The sequence below is a fragment of the Anolis carolinensis genome, chromosome 1 (assembly GCF_035594765.1).
Source record: "Anolis carolinensis isolate JA03-04 chromosome 1, rAnoCar3.1.pri, whole genome shotgun sequence".
Classification (NCBI taxonomy): domain Eukaryota; kingdom Metazoa; phylum Chordata; class Lepidosauria; order Squamata; family Dactyloidae; genus Anolis; species Anolis carolinensis.
This window is the reverse complement of record NC_085841.1, coordinates 160,546,475-160,560,177: the sequence shown is the minus strand read 5'-3', so window position 1 is coordinate 160,560,177 and position 13,703 is coordinate 160,546,475. Positions and strand designations below refer to the sequence as shown.

Genomic DNA, 13,703 nt, shown 5'->3' with positions numbered 1-13,703 from the left:
GGACTTCTCACTGGGACTGCTACACATATATGTGCATGCTTACACACTAATACATAACCACATGCATAATCAGACACACAAAAACATACTTCTCTAACAATCAGTACTACAGATCATTGGAGAATGGAATGATAGCTTTAGCACTGCTTTCATCTCAGAAACATTGGACAGAATTTAAAGCTGAAATATAAGAGTAAGTATTGGCAGTGCATATCAACTGAAGATAATCTAAGCATATGTACTAGCAGCTTTTCTCAGCCTGGTGCCTTCTGGATGTGTTGAACTATAATTTCCCTGAGGCTATACTGTCTGAAGATTATGGGATTGATAGACGAACACATCTGAAAAGCAGCAGGTTGGGAACAGAACTAGAGAGCACAAAAATCTTAATTCACTCCAAGGTATTTCTTCATTACCAATGCTGAAGGTGCATAACTATCTCTTGCTTTGTGGAGAAAACAACTGATTCAGAAAAGTATGGTGATATACTAATGTCTACCTATGAAGATTATCAATTTTGTTTCAGAAAGATTAAGCAGATTACTCATCCCCAGTAATCACACACAAAAAAGCAAGAGAAATACAAGTCGTATTCATATCCTTTCCAGCAAAAAGCATGTGTGATTTATAACTGTATTCTGATGGCTTCTTCAACAAGCAATTTTTTAAAAATAGTGAGTTAATAACAAGCTGTTTTCAGAATAAATGCCAGCACATGGACAGGACATACACAACATAAGCAGAAAACATAATCATACATAACCTAACCAACTTATCTCCAACAAGGAGAAGTATTATTGGCATTACCATTCGAATTACATTCAACATACCGGTAAGTAATATTTGAAAGAACTAAGACACAAATATTTTGCTAATGCCTGTGTACAGATGGAAACAGGAGAAGCACTGATCAGTATAATAAATTGTACAATCAATAAAACACTATCAGGAGGTTTTGTGTTTCATCCATCAAACAGTAGCCTTCTACATCATGTGGCAAATCTAATCCGAAATGGAAAAAAAATGAATAGCAAAAGTAATATTTGATGTGAGGTTCTGCTGCTCAAATCCCAAACCCTAGTAGACACACTCAGGCCTTTGGGTATGAATACAATTCGTTCTTTGGATCCTAGACAATGTCACCAATGGGAAAGCTGAATCTGGTCTTCTTTTTCCTGTCGTTTTGCCAATGGGTGCAAAAAAAAAAAAAGTCAGAAAAAAGAAGCACCGGAGAAATGCATAAAAACATCAGAATTTCTCTGTATGCAAAATGAATTAGGTATCTTTACCTCATTACCTCACAACCTCTGAGGATGCCTGCCATACATGTGGGTGAAATGTCAGGAGAGAATACTTGGAACATGGCCATACAGCCCAGAAAACACACAACAACCCTGTGATCCCAGCCATGAAAGCTTTCGACAACAATTTGGTATCTCTGGGGATTTGTTCATGGAGAGGGAACTACTGGCCTTCCAGATGTTGTTTCTCACCCCATCTTTTCCAGCTAACATTGCCAATGATCAAAGATCAAAGGTCTTGGGAGTCTGACAACATCTGGAGAACTACGTCCTCCATCTTTTTGTCAAACTGTCTTTATTAGATTATTTCAGAGCAGGAAAAAACCTTGCAATTGATAAGCACCCTGCACCCAACAAAGGCTAGCAGATCCTTTCATGAATTCCACATCCAAGACATTCAGTTGATGGCATTTTTCTTAGATCTTCTCCAAAGCAGGCGATACATTTTAATACACCACTGCCAAACTGAACAATTCCACTACTGTTATGGCCAATATTCATATAATAATCTATGTCCCCTGAGTTTGGCAAATACTCCAGTGGCTATTGCAATGTCTTTTGGTAGAAAATGCAGTGTGTTAAGTATACACTACAAAGATCTTAGAATCATTATGTTTCAGATTACAGTTTTCTGAATTTGTAAACCAGCATATAACTTCACTATATTTGGCCTTTAACAAAAATCTGCTATCAATTAACTGAATGGGGTTAATTAGAAATGGGACTAAGATGTTTTTTGATTCCATTTTTCCCCCATATATTCAACCAAAATAACTTGTAATTCGAAAAATCTGAATGTGAAAGAAAGTAAAACCTTTTCCCATCTAGATAGAGGGCTTTTGACAGATGAGCTCTTAAAAGTTCCGCTTTGTATTTCAGTGTGTTGAACCATCCTTATGGTGATGAATTAGGATTAGCATTTATTTTTCCCCTGACAGACTCCTCATCTTTGGCAGAAACATGGGAACCAGGTACAAAATGTCCCTCTTCATCCTGGACATAGCTGGAAGTGCTAGGTTTGGTCAATCCAAATGACTAAGAATTTTATTCAGTTTGATTTTGGTAATAATTCACAAAGATGTGCATTCAGTCACTGATATGATGGTAAGACCTCCCAAAGTAAAATGTGGGGGACATTGTTGGACTGCAACTCCTATCAGCCCTAGTTAGCATTACCAATGGTGATGAATGAGGGGAGTTACAAGCCACCTATTCCCCAACTCTGATAGTGTATAAGGTTTTAATGAGATGGGTTGTAGAAAATACTTAAGAAAAAGTGCACACACACCATCCATTACTTTCTGACTGCTAGAACTGCCCTATCCAGTTGAAACATTTTACTTGTGGTTTTATTTTCCCAAAACAAGAACACTAAAGCTATCAAATGACTAGGAATAATAACCGAAAAAGGCAAAAACAAAGCTTAGCAGATATTCCTGACATGACCCTGAAGGTCTGCAAATTAAATTATAGCAAAAGAAAACAAAAAGAAAAATGAGTGGAGAAACATTTAGGTTTTTCTCTGCCAATAATAACACGGCAATCTGTCTCTTATTGCCATTGTACAAAGCCCAAGCGCTACAATTATACTGTATGCTGTAATGTATAGTTAATGAGAAAAGAACCAAAGTATTTCAAGCAGCACAGTAATGTTAATATGCATGTTTCTTGACAAGGTGTTTCCTCTGGATTCAAAATTCTTTGTCTACTCCCTTTCTACAGAACAGATGCACCATATGGTAAGAATGACCTTCCATAGCGTTTCCACATTGTGTGTGTGTGTGTGTGTTTGGGGAGGGAGCACAGAGGCACAACCCAGTCCTGACCAATGTAGACAATCTTTCTGCTGTCTGTCCAGTTTTACAAAAAGATAAGTAGTCATTTCCATGGTTACTGACCTACCAGGAAGTTGTACCTATTACCGCAGTGCACAAACATTGTGTTTTCCTTTGCCTGACTGAAAACCTTTAGTCCATATTGATGCTCATTCAAGACAAACACTGACAAGCTAGAACACCTAGAAACTTAAGTTCTATATGGAATAGTTGAAAGATCTGAGTACCTTTTAGCCTGCAAGACAGATAATCAAAAGGAGACTTGATACCAGTCTTCAAATATTTGAAGAATTGTCACACAGAAGTTGAAGGAAATTTGTATGTTGCTTCGAAGAGCAGGGTTAGAAGTAATGGGTGGAATGACTGGAGGAACCTCATAACACAAGGACTTTCCTTCAGTGGAAGATCTTTAAACAGAGTTTGGGATGTCATTTATCATGGATGTTGTAGTCACATCCTGCAAGATTCTATAGCAGGAAGAGGAAGGCCCTTGAAATCTTTGATGCAGTGGTTATCTGTCTTTGCTGTTTCCCCACAACTTTCTGCATTGACGACAGAGAGAAGGAAAAAGAAAAGGTTTGAGGAGCATCTCTGGATTTTGGACATAGAAATTAATCACTCAAGCTACATAAGACTGCTGCCTCAGAATGCTTTTTACTGCAGTCCCATTGACAGAAAACTCTATTCATCATCAGATATTTGAGAAAGTAAAATATTTCCTTTCTTCATGCTAGAAATCGTAAGCCAATATACAAACATACATACATCTTTTTTGGAAGTCTGTTACTATATGAAATGGTTTCCTTCTAGAATGATTGGGAATTGATCTTTTTAGCTTTATTTTGTCTGCAAAACAGACTGGGGTACACTGAAATCTGGAAGTTTCATGTGTCTATTTTTAAAACCTTAACTATCCTCCTCCTTCACCCACACAATTATTTTAAGACCACCAGTTTGGCAATCGAGTGGAAAGTAACAGAATCTTTATGTGCTAAAAGCACAAAAATTCAATAGTATGTGAAGTTGAGCACTCTTCTATATGTAATTGGAAGCATAAGACCAATGAATGGATAGTATCTGGCATTCTCCTTTTAGAAACACCCAAATAACAAGCACCTATCCACACAAAAAGAACATAGAAGGTAGTAACAATGATAAGACTTTCTGTAAGCCTAATATAAATTGTAACATTAATCATTCCCTTCTGCAGACAAGATCTGCTTTCCAGGAGAAAAGGATATACCTGCACAAATCCCAAATCATTAGTTGAAACGGTCTTCAAGATATGATAGACTAAGGTCCACTATCTTCAAGAGGCAAAATTCATGAAGAAAAACAAAGCCAGAGAATCTTTTTGATGTGTCTGATATGCAGTTTGCTCTATGATCACAGTTATTGAACAAATTCCTCTTCTGTCCCATCCCCACATTCTCATTTCAATCATTACATAACTTTAAAAGCTATTAACTTCATAGGTACATGGAAAGATTTAACTTCACAGAGTGTTAGAATAAATGTTTACAACTAGCATAGGACCTTTATTGTATAGTAGTTTGAATATAAATCAGGACTCTGAGAGAGCAGAGTTCACGTCCCTGAGAAATTATAGAAACCCATTGAGTTACCCTGGAACAAGTCTCAACCTAAGAAAAAAGCAATGGAAATCCTTCTCTAAATAAGAAAACCCTATCACATGGTCTCCATATGTCAAGTTCAACTTCAAGACACACACACACACACACACACACACACACACATATATATATATATAATTTACGGGTGTGACTACACAGGTATAAAAATGGACCCACCTTGCAACTGGTGCATGGAGTCCACATGACATATGATTGATTTTGTAACAGAAGTGCTGCATCCAGCTGTTCATCTGGTGCAAGGATAACCAGAATATTCCAGTGTTTTTGAGGTGTGGAAAGCCAGATCTAGCTGGATTCAAATCTGACTGTCCAATGTATTGTCCATACCCACAGACCTGTCACTGTATTGCTGGCTAGAAGCAGCTCCCCACCAGAGCTTTGTCGGTGACATTGTTTCTGCTGATCACATTGCTGGGCACCCTATTGTGACCTCATCAGAAGCAATGGTGTCAGCAAGGCTCTGCCAGGGACCTGCTTCTGGCAGGTGAAACAGCAGCAGAAGCAATGACAACACCAATGAGATCTTGGCCTGGCAAGCCATCTGGACACCAAAGGGCTCTGGGGATGCTGCCATGCTGCCTCCATGATGCTGTGTTTGCCTGTTTCTGACCAGATAAGTAGTCAATGAGAATCAGGAGGGTTTTCAGTGTTTTGAGGCATTTTAGAGAGACGCTGTCTCTTGCATGTCAAGCCAACCTTTATTTTCCTCCTGTCCATCGAAGGCTAACAGAAAATAAACAATCTTATTTCTTATTACTTATTACTTATTACTTATTTCTTATTTCTTGCCATCCTCACCCTGTATTTTTGGGTTACATAGTTAATTAATTGTGGACATAAAATAACTTTTGCTTATTAGGAATTTGTGACCACTTGCAGTCTGTGCCTTGGTTTTTAAGTGCCCAGTATTAGATAGCTTAATAAGAAGTATATGGAGAAAGTCAACCAGATTTTATAGTGCAGCTCATTATAGTAGAAATAACTCATTCCAGTGCCCTGAAGGCAAAATGGTTGGTGTCTACTATACTATTTCTAGAGATCAAAGATCAAGTTTATCACTCAGAGCACCTACTTTGTAATGATCAGCAGCAGTGCTGGATAGCTGGTAAATTAAGGGCTGCAATATATATACGTATGAAGATTTGCTATAGAACAAAGTGCCTTGAGGTTCACATCTATGCATACAAACACTGTAAATGAGAATCAACATTATTTCATCAGTAAGCACTAAGAGGACATTTAGTGGTATGCAGGGAAAAATGAATAATAGAAGGAAATAAATGTCAACAGTGTAAAACATGATACAAGCCAAATGTAAAATTAATTGAACACTATGGCAGGTAGGTGAGCAAGTTTTCTTCTTTATTTAACTGTAGAAAAGCCTCATTCCTTTGCTTTGTCATTTTAGAGGATCCCAAAATAATGTTTTGTGAACATGCAACCACAGCATAAATCCTCTGCAACACACCTCTCACAGGCTCAACTCTCATTCTTCTCGAGTTCATGAACATTTGAATGCTGTCACGCCACTAAGGGACATACATAGGAGACCACGTTTGTCCTGTGAGTAGTACTCAATGAATGAGTGCTTCTGTGAATTCAATATGTCTGCTGGCTATGTCTTTTCTCTTTGTGACCATTTAAAGCTTTGAATTAATCTTTCAATTTGGGTATTATACTGTATACATTTGAAACAACAGCAGGTGTATTTTTCATGAACAATTTGCTAATATGAAGGGCACAACATGGGCTAGCAAAGGGTGCACAAGGGAAGAAAGGTTGGGCACCAGTGATCAATAAGGTAAGATATTCTAACAGTGTAGTGAAACAACTAAAGATTTGTCAACTTTTCTTGGGGTTCACATTGTAAGATTCAAGAAATGGACCCAGGCAGTTAAAAGACAAATGAGATAGGAAGATGGGCAACAACTGGTTCTTTTGGTGGTAGGGAAAGCTGACCATGCCAGATTCCTCAGCAGTAGAAATCCTGAACTAGAAGAGACCACACACACTGCAGGATTCAGAAGTTTAAAAAAGTAACCCTACCAAGCTCTAGTAAAAACAAATGGACTTGGGAAAGACAGCAAAGAACAAAAACTCCTTTTCATTAGTTTCCTTGCTTCTTATCCCTTAGATTGAAATTTTGTGACTTCCCTATGGAGAAAGTCAAAAGTCGGTGAAAAGAAATTGAAAACCACGAGCTTTTGTGTCAAACCCTGAGACCTGGGAGCCTGAGAAATAACAACCAGTTCAGCCCCGCTTGTTCAAAATACTTGGGACCAGAAGTGTTTGGGATGTCAGGGTTGTTTTTTTATTTTAGTATATCTGTCTTTCCAAATATGAATATAATGAGCTTTTGAGATGGGACTCAAATCTAAGGGTGAGATTCGTTTCTGCTTAATATACATATTATGTACACAGTCTAGAATCATAGAATCATAGAATAATAAGAGTTAGAAGAAACCTCTTGGGCCATGCAGTCCAACCCCCTGCCAAGAAGCAGGAAATCACATTTAAATCGCATTCAAAGCCTAATCGTAATAAAATTATGCATGAGACAAAATTTATGCAACTGAACAAACAGAAAGCAAAGATGTCCCTTATATAAGCCACCCATGCAGACTATTTCAGGTTTTGGGGTATTTTGAATTTTGGAATTCCAGATAAGGGATGTTCAACATGCACTTCTTTCATTAGTGTTTGTAGCATTAACTAAAATGGCAGACTAAAATGGAAGTGAAAAATCTAGAGCTTCCTTCTGAATATCGATTTAGTGGTATAAAGATTTGTGAAAAACATTTTACATGAATTGTGTTTTCTTCCATGTCACCTACTGGCATAAATAAATGAGGGTAATGTAGATTCCATAGTCCTGAGAGAGATATACCCACTTAAGTATCTTTCCAAAAGAAATCCAGCATGACCCATCTGTGTCCTTGAGACATCGACACATTAAATAAATAGCCATCTGCTAGCTTATTTTAACAAGCAGGATGAGTTTCTGTCAGGCAAGATTACAGAAGGAGTCTTAAGGAAGAGCCTATTTCCTGTTCATGCAGGATCACAATAACTGGCCTTGACCCAAACAAGGTGCTCCCAGCACAGCATGTTACTGTCGAATGTAACTGAGCTTTGCCCAGCTTTCTCGGAAACAACTCCACCTACATTCGGCTTCTAAAAGGCAAGGCTCTGACAGCTCCTTGAAGTGAAGAAAGGTAGCGGTACCGGAAAGGGGTGAGGGGTGGAAACAAAGACAACACTAGAGACCAGCAGCTCACACAGATAGTCAGGAGCTGATGGCCTTGAGTGCTGTCCCCAATGAGCTTTCCTTGAGCAACCACTTCTTCCTGCTTCTGTGTCTATAATTCCCACCTCTGATATTGTTCTTCTATCCTACTTTGTGTTTTGATCCTGACTTGAGCTTGCTCCCAACTCTATTTTCAGGTTTACCCTTTGGCAATGTTCATTATTCTTCACTATAAGCTTGTTCTTTAACATTCTGAATCCAGATACAGGCATACCTTGGATAGTAAAGCCTCTAGCAAAAGAAGGTCCTTTTTACAAAGGATTTTTACATTCTGCCTCTCTTTTTCCTCTTCATCCTCTGTTTACCTGGGAAGCAATTCAGCAGAATTAGCCTTGGGAAGAGGATGAAAGAGAGCTAGGGAAACCTTAAAGACCACAACAAAGTAATAGCAATGAACTGATAGGGTGAAGAAGGTTGAAAACCAATAATAAATATAATCAATAAAGTGACTGTGGAAAAGATGCTTGGATTAGAGCACAAATCAGTTATAATTCCAGCAGCCTGAACTAAAGAGACAGAGCAGAATGACAGTAAAATCTTAAAACTGCCCCAAAAATAGTATCCTCCAGGTGCTTTGGACTCTCATGAGAACCAGCTGTGTTCCTATTAGAACCCCAATGATTGAAAGTGATAGGAGTTGTAGTTTTTGTGAGCCTGAGGACATGGACAGAATCCTTGGAGAGGTGAGAGCTACCAAATGTATTCTAGATCCTATCCCTTTCTAGCTGATCAAACAGGCCAGAGGGCCACTGGCAGAGTGGGTGAAGGTGATGTTCAATACCACCTTGGAACAAGACAAAGTTCCAACTTGCCTAAAGGAGGCAGTTGAGAAACCTATATTTAAAAAGCCCTGAACCCCTCTATAATAGACAACTATCAGCCAGTATCCTACCTTCCCTTGGAGCATTTGGCAGCCTCCCAACTCCAGGGATTTCTGGATGGAACAGATTATCTAGATCCATTCAACCTGGTTTCAGGCCTGGCTATGGAACAAAAACAGTTTTGGTCACCTTGGTGGATGATCTATGCAAAGAGCTAAACAGGGGGAATGGGTCCCTGTTGGTTCTCCTGGACCTTTGGCTTTTGATACCATTGACCATGATACATTCCTAGGTCCTCTCGCTGGGATGAGACTGGGAGGCACTCTTTTACAGTGGTTCCAGTCCTTCCTGGAGGGTCGGACCCAGATGGTGGTGCTGGGGGACTCCAGTTCAAACCCCTGACCATTGACCTGTGGGTTCCATTCCCCCCCCCCCAATGCTTTCAACATATACATGAAACCACTGGGAGAGGTCATCAATAGTTTTGGAGTATGATGCCACCTATATGAGGATGACACCCAACTCTACTACTCCTTTCCACCAAATGTCAAGGAAGCTCTCCTGACCCTAAACCACTGCCTGTTATCAGTAATGGACTAGATGAGGGCAAACAAATTGAAACTTAATCCAGAAAAAACAGAGGTACTGTTTGAAGTCAGACCAGGGAATAGTGATCCAGGCTGTGCTGGACGGGGTCACATTCCCCATGAAGACACAGGTATGCAGTTTGGAGGTCCTCCTGGACTCAGCACTGAATCTGGAGGCCCATGTATCTGCAGGCCTTCACACAACTAAAACTTGTGCGCCAACTGCGCCCATTCCTTGAGAAGACAGATATGGCCACAGTGGTTCATACTTTATTTACATCCCATCAGGATTATTGTAACGTGCTGTATGTGGGTCTACCTCTGAAGAGTGCTGAGAAATGTCCAAAGAGCTGCAGCCTGGTTGCTCACTGGGACTAGCTACAGGAGCAGAAAACCCCTTGTTGCAGCAGCTCCACTGGCTGCCAGTCTGTTACTGGGCACAATTCAAAGTGCTGGTTATGACTTTTAAAGCCTTAAATGGTTCAAATCCAGGTTATTTGGCTGACTGCATCCCCCTGTACAAACCTGACCAAGCCCCAATATCTTCCAGAGAGGCCCTTCTCTCAATCCCACTTCCATCTCAAGCTCAGTCCTTTCTCGACGTCTCCCCAAGAACAGTGGTTCTCAACCTGTGGGTCCCCAGATTTTTTGACCTTCAACTCCCAGAAATTTTATCAGCTGGTAAACTGGCTGGGATTTCTGAGAGTTGTAGGCCAAAATACCTGGGGACCCACAGGTTGAATACCACTGCCATAGGGGGTCTCCAAGCTATGCAACAGGTTTGACTGTCTTCTACAAAATAGGTTGTGATTCTTTGTAACATTGACTGAAAACTGCAGCAAACTTTATACAGCTCAAAATACATGCCTGGGCTACGCTGATGTGACTACATTTGCCAAGTGGTCCAATTGGTGTATTTGTCAAACCATGCTGGTAGTTGTCTATTGCTACCTACCATTCCAAAGAGTTTAAATCATCCCACATTTGGGAAATGTGCATTTCTGGGCCACATCTGCTAGAATGCCCCAGTCAGCATGCACAGTAACCATCCTTTCTAGAGGAATATGGAAGCTATAGTTAAGAGTGAGGAACTGGTTATCTCTGTGAAGGCTCATTTTTGTATGGCCCGGAGGAACAATCCACAAACAGTTGGGTTATTCTCCACATGCCAGCATATACAGTAGAAGTTACAAAGTCCAAACTTCTTTCACTTCACAGTTGTTACCTCCTGTAACTTCATGTCTGTTTTGTGTAAAATCTGCCACAGTTCAGGGTAATATGTGTAAACTAATCTTCCTTACTTACACATATACTTCAGATCCCTTGTCTTCTCTCCACTTCCATTTGCTTATGGTTCTGCTCTTTATGCAGCCAGTCAAGAAGGGAGTAGATTGCTTTTCTAGGCCAACTAAGAATGAACCTTTGCAATAAGTATCAATCTTTCATTTTCTGGATGGCACAGAGGAGTAATTCACAAATAATTGGAATATACCCAAGTTCCCTCCATTGAGTGGGTGTAACTGCTTGGAAAAATTATACAACCAACTATAAAACAGTTCACCTAACAGTGGCTAATGTCAACATGTACTTTTTCTATCAAATAATGCCTCATAAATATAGATGGCTCTTCCCATCCAGTCACATTGCAAACATTTTCTAGATGCTAATACTACATTGGTGATATTAATTGACATAGAAAAAGTAGAATGCAGCCATACGTTCCATGGTCTTAGAATGTCCTCTAAATCATAACATGGAAACATGCAAGGTTTCAACCATCCTGCAATTTGCACCTTTGAGGCTTTAATTCCCATTGTTTTTGGACTGAAGGATAAAAATAGGACCTCAAAATATGATCTAGAAGAAAGTATAACACATTGGATATGAGATGGTCTGTAAAAAAAATCTGCATTGGAAATACTGAAGTCATCAGACAATGTGTGGTTTCTCTAATGTACTAATTCCTTTCTAGTGCATATTTTAGACCTGGATAGAAACTCAGTAAATGTATGGACTGATGTAACTCTCTGTTTAACTGATACTTTGGAGGAAAAGTTGGGTCAAAGTCTTAATTTAATACCCAGAAACTTTTGCCAAAATTTGACACCATTCTGACATATCAGCATTTACAAATGAAAACGTTAAGAGAAAATGGAGGGAGAAAGTCATGCTCTCTCGCATCAGAAATGGAAAAATGGGCTGCACCTACAATTTTTAAAAGATGTTTAAATATGATCACAAATGTGAAGAACAGCATCAAGAACTATATAAACAGGCAAAGAGTAGTCAGTTGATCCACCCCAAAGGGGATGGGGAACCACAGAAAAACAAAATGGGTTAAAAACAACACAGAAAAAACAAAACAGGGTTAAACAGTGATTGGCTTCCAACTCTCCATCAAATTGTATTATTTGCATTAACCTACTTCCTCTAATGCAAACTTTGTTATTTATCAAACTATATAACAAACGCTTCTACTTAACATAATTTATGCTATTCTTCAAACACTATGATGACAACTCTAATTGTCTCCCAAATACATCACAACCAGTTGCCAATTCTGTTTACATTTCTTTATAGTATGCTCTCCATTAGGTTTGTCAATCTGTCAGTTTAAGCCAAGTCATATAACTATAAAACCTCATATTTAAAAGAGAAAGGGCCAAGGAATCATTTCCCTCCCTAATGACTCCATGAGACTTCTGCTGTAACTCAAGGGTCATTGTTATTCAACATCCTGCCTACACCACCTGTAATACCTCCCAATTTTATTTAACAAGTTACTACTGCAAGAAAATGTCAAAGTTGTTCTATTGGACAGTGAAACAAAGAAGAAATGACATTAATGTAGTACAACGCCAGCAAAACCAGACAATAACAAAATTCTTCTGCATGAATTACTGGGGATTAGTGGCAACTATTTTATAGTTCCAATCCGCACCGTTTTTAGGTCTATCTTCTTATAGGATTACAATCCTTTCCTCTTTCTCTCCAACCCCCTATATATAAAATGAACAAACAGTTCACAACTGACTAATCCAGCTCAGTCTATATACAGAATGAGATTTAAAATTTTAAGTAGAAAAGTCTCAGTGTTTGCTTGACAGAAAACCATAAATTGATTCACCAAGATTAAAGGAGTGTTTGAACATCTTCTAAGATTGTGTTGCTCAGGCTATCTGATGTGTGTGGGGTGGGCAACTTTTTTATTGTACCAGAAAGCGGTATCATGATTATGCCCATTGATAACAAGTGCTTTTTTCTTTCTTGAAAACTTTCCAGACAATAGTTTGTAGATTGGAACCAGCAGACTACCAACCTTATCATACTGGCCACCAGATTCTCCACAGATTATGGCAAATCTAGAGGTGCCCAATTGGGGGCATGAGGAAACTGTCACCCCACATCCTGCATTGCCCAACTTACCCATAACTCCATCCCATGGTGGGAAGCATTGACTGCCTGCCCCCCTCCCCCCAATTGTTGCTGGTGCAACATGGGAAGCTTCCAGTGTTGCCGCTGGGGCAGCATAGAATAATTCCACTGTAGTTTAGCCACAGAGCCCTGCCGGAAGTAGTTTTATATCATGGAATGGAAGCCAATGGGCTCCATGGCTAAACTATAGCTGAACCAGTGTATGCTGCCACAAAAGCCCCATCTAATGAGGTCGTTCCAGTGTAAGTAGCACTGCCCTAAGCTACAGTTTTCAGCATAAATAAAGTGACACTAGTAAAGGTAAAGGTTTTTCCCTGACATTAAGTCCAGTCGTGTCCAACTCTGAGGGTTGATGTTCATCTCAATTTCTAAGCCGAAGAGCCAGAATTGTCCGTAGATACCTCCAAGGTCATGTGGCCAGCATGACTGCATGGAGCGCCGTTACCTTCCTGCTGGATAGGTACCTGTTGATCTACTCACATTTGCATGTTATCAAACTGCTAAGTTGGCAGAAGCTGGGGGCTAACAGCAAGTGCTCACTCCGCTCCCCAAAATGTTTACCAGCCTCATTTCCCCCCGGTGGAGGTCCTCCACACTGGAACATCACACAAAGTGCAACCACACTGTAGAATTCATGCAGTTTGCACCCACTGTAACTGCCATGGCTCATTACTGTAGAATCATGGAAGCTGATGTTTTATAAGGCCTTTAGTCTTCTTTGTTAGTGTTCTAGTGCCTCACCAAACTACAACTCTCAGGATT

General features: G+C 39.6%; 1 protein-coding gene across 17 annotated transcripts in view; it reads right to left on the bottom strand.

The window, feature by feature from the left end:
• Positions 1–13,703, bottom strand: part of plcb4 (phospholipase C beta 4) — a 263,855-nt gene that overhangs the window by 154,927 nt on the left and 95,225 nt on the right. For 2 of the 17 annotated variants that reach the window (XM_062957562.1, XM_016996110.2), the window contains one exon: positions 3,364–3,678. The exons of 11 other annotated variants lie outside the window; for them this stretch is intronic. The gene's annotated coding sequence lies outside the window, so the exon portion shown is untranslated. Of the gene's footprint in view, positions 1–3,363; positions 3,679–4,947; positions 5,141–13,703 lie in introns of those variants that run through there. 4 more of the 17 variants (XM_062957594.1, XM_062957591.1, XM_016996116.2 and 1 more) reach the window with 3 other exon arrangements.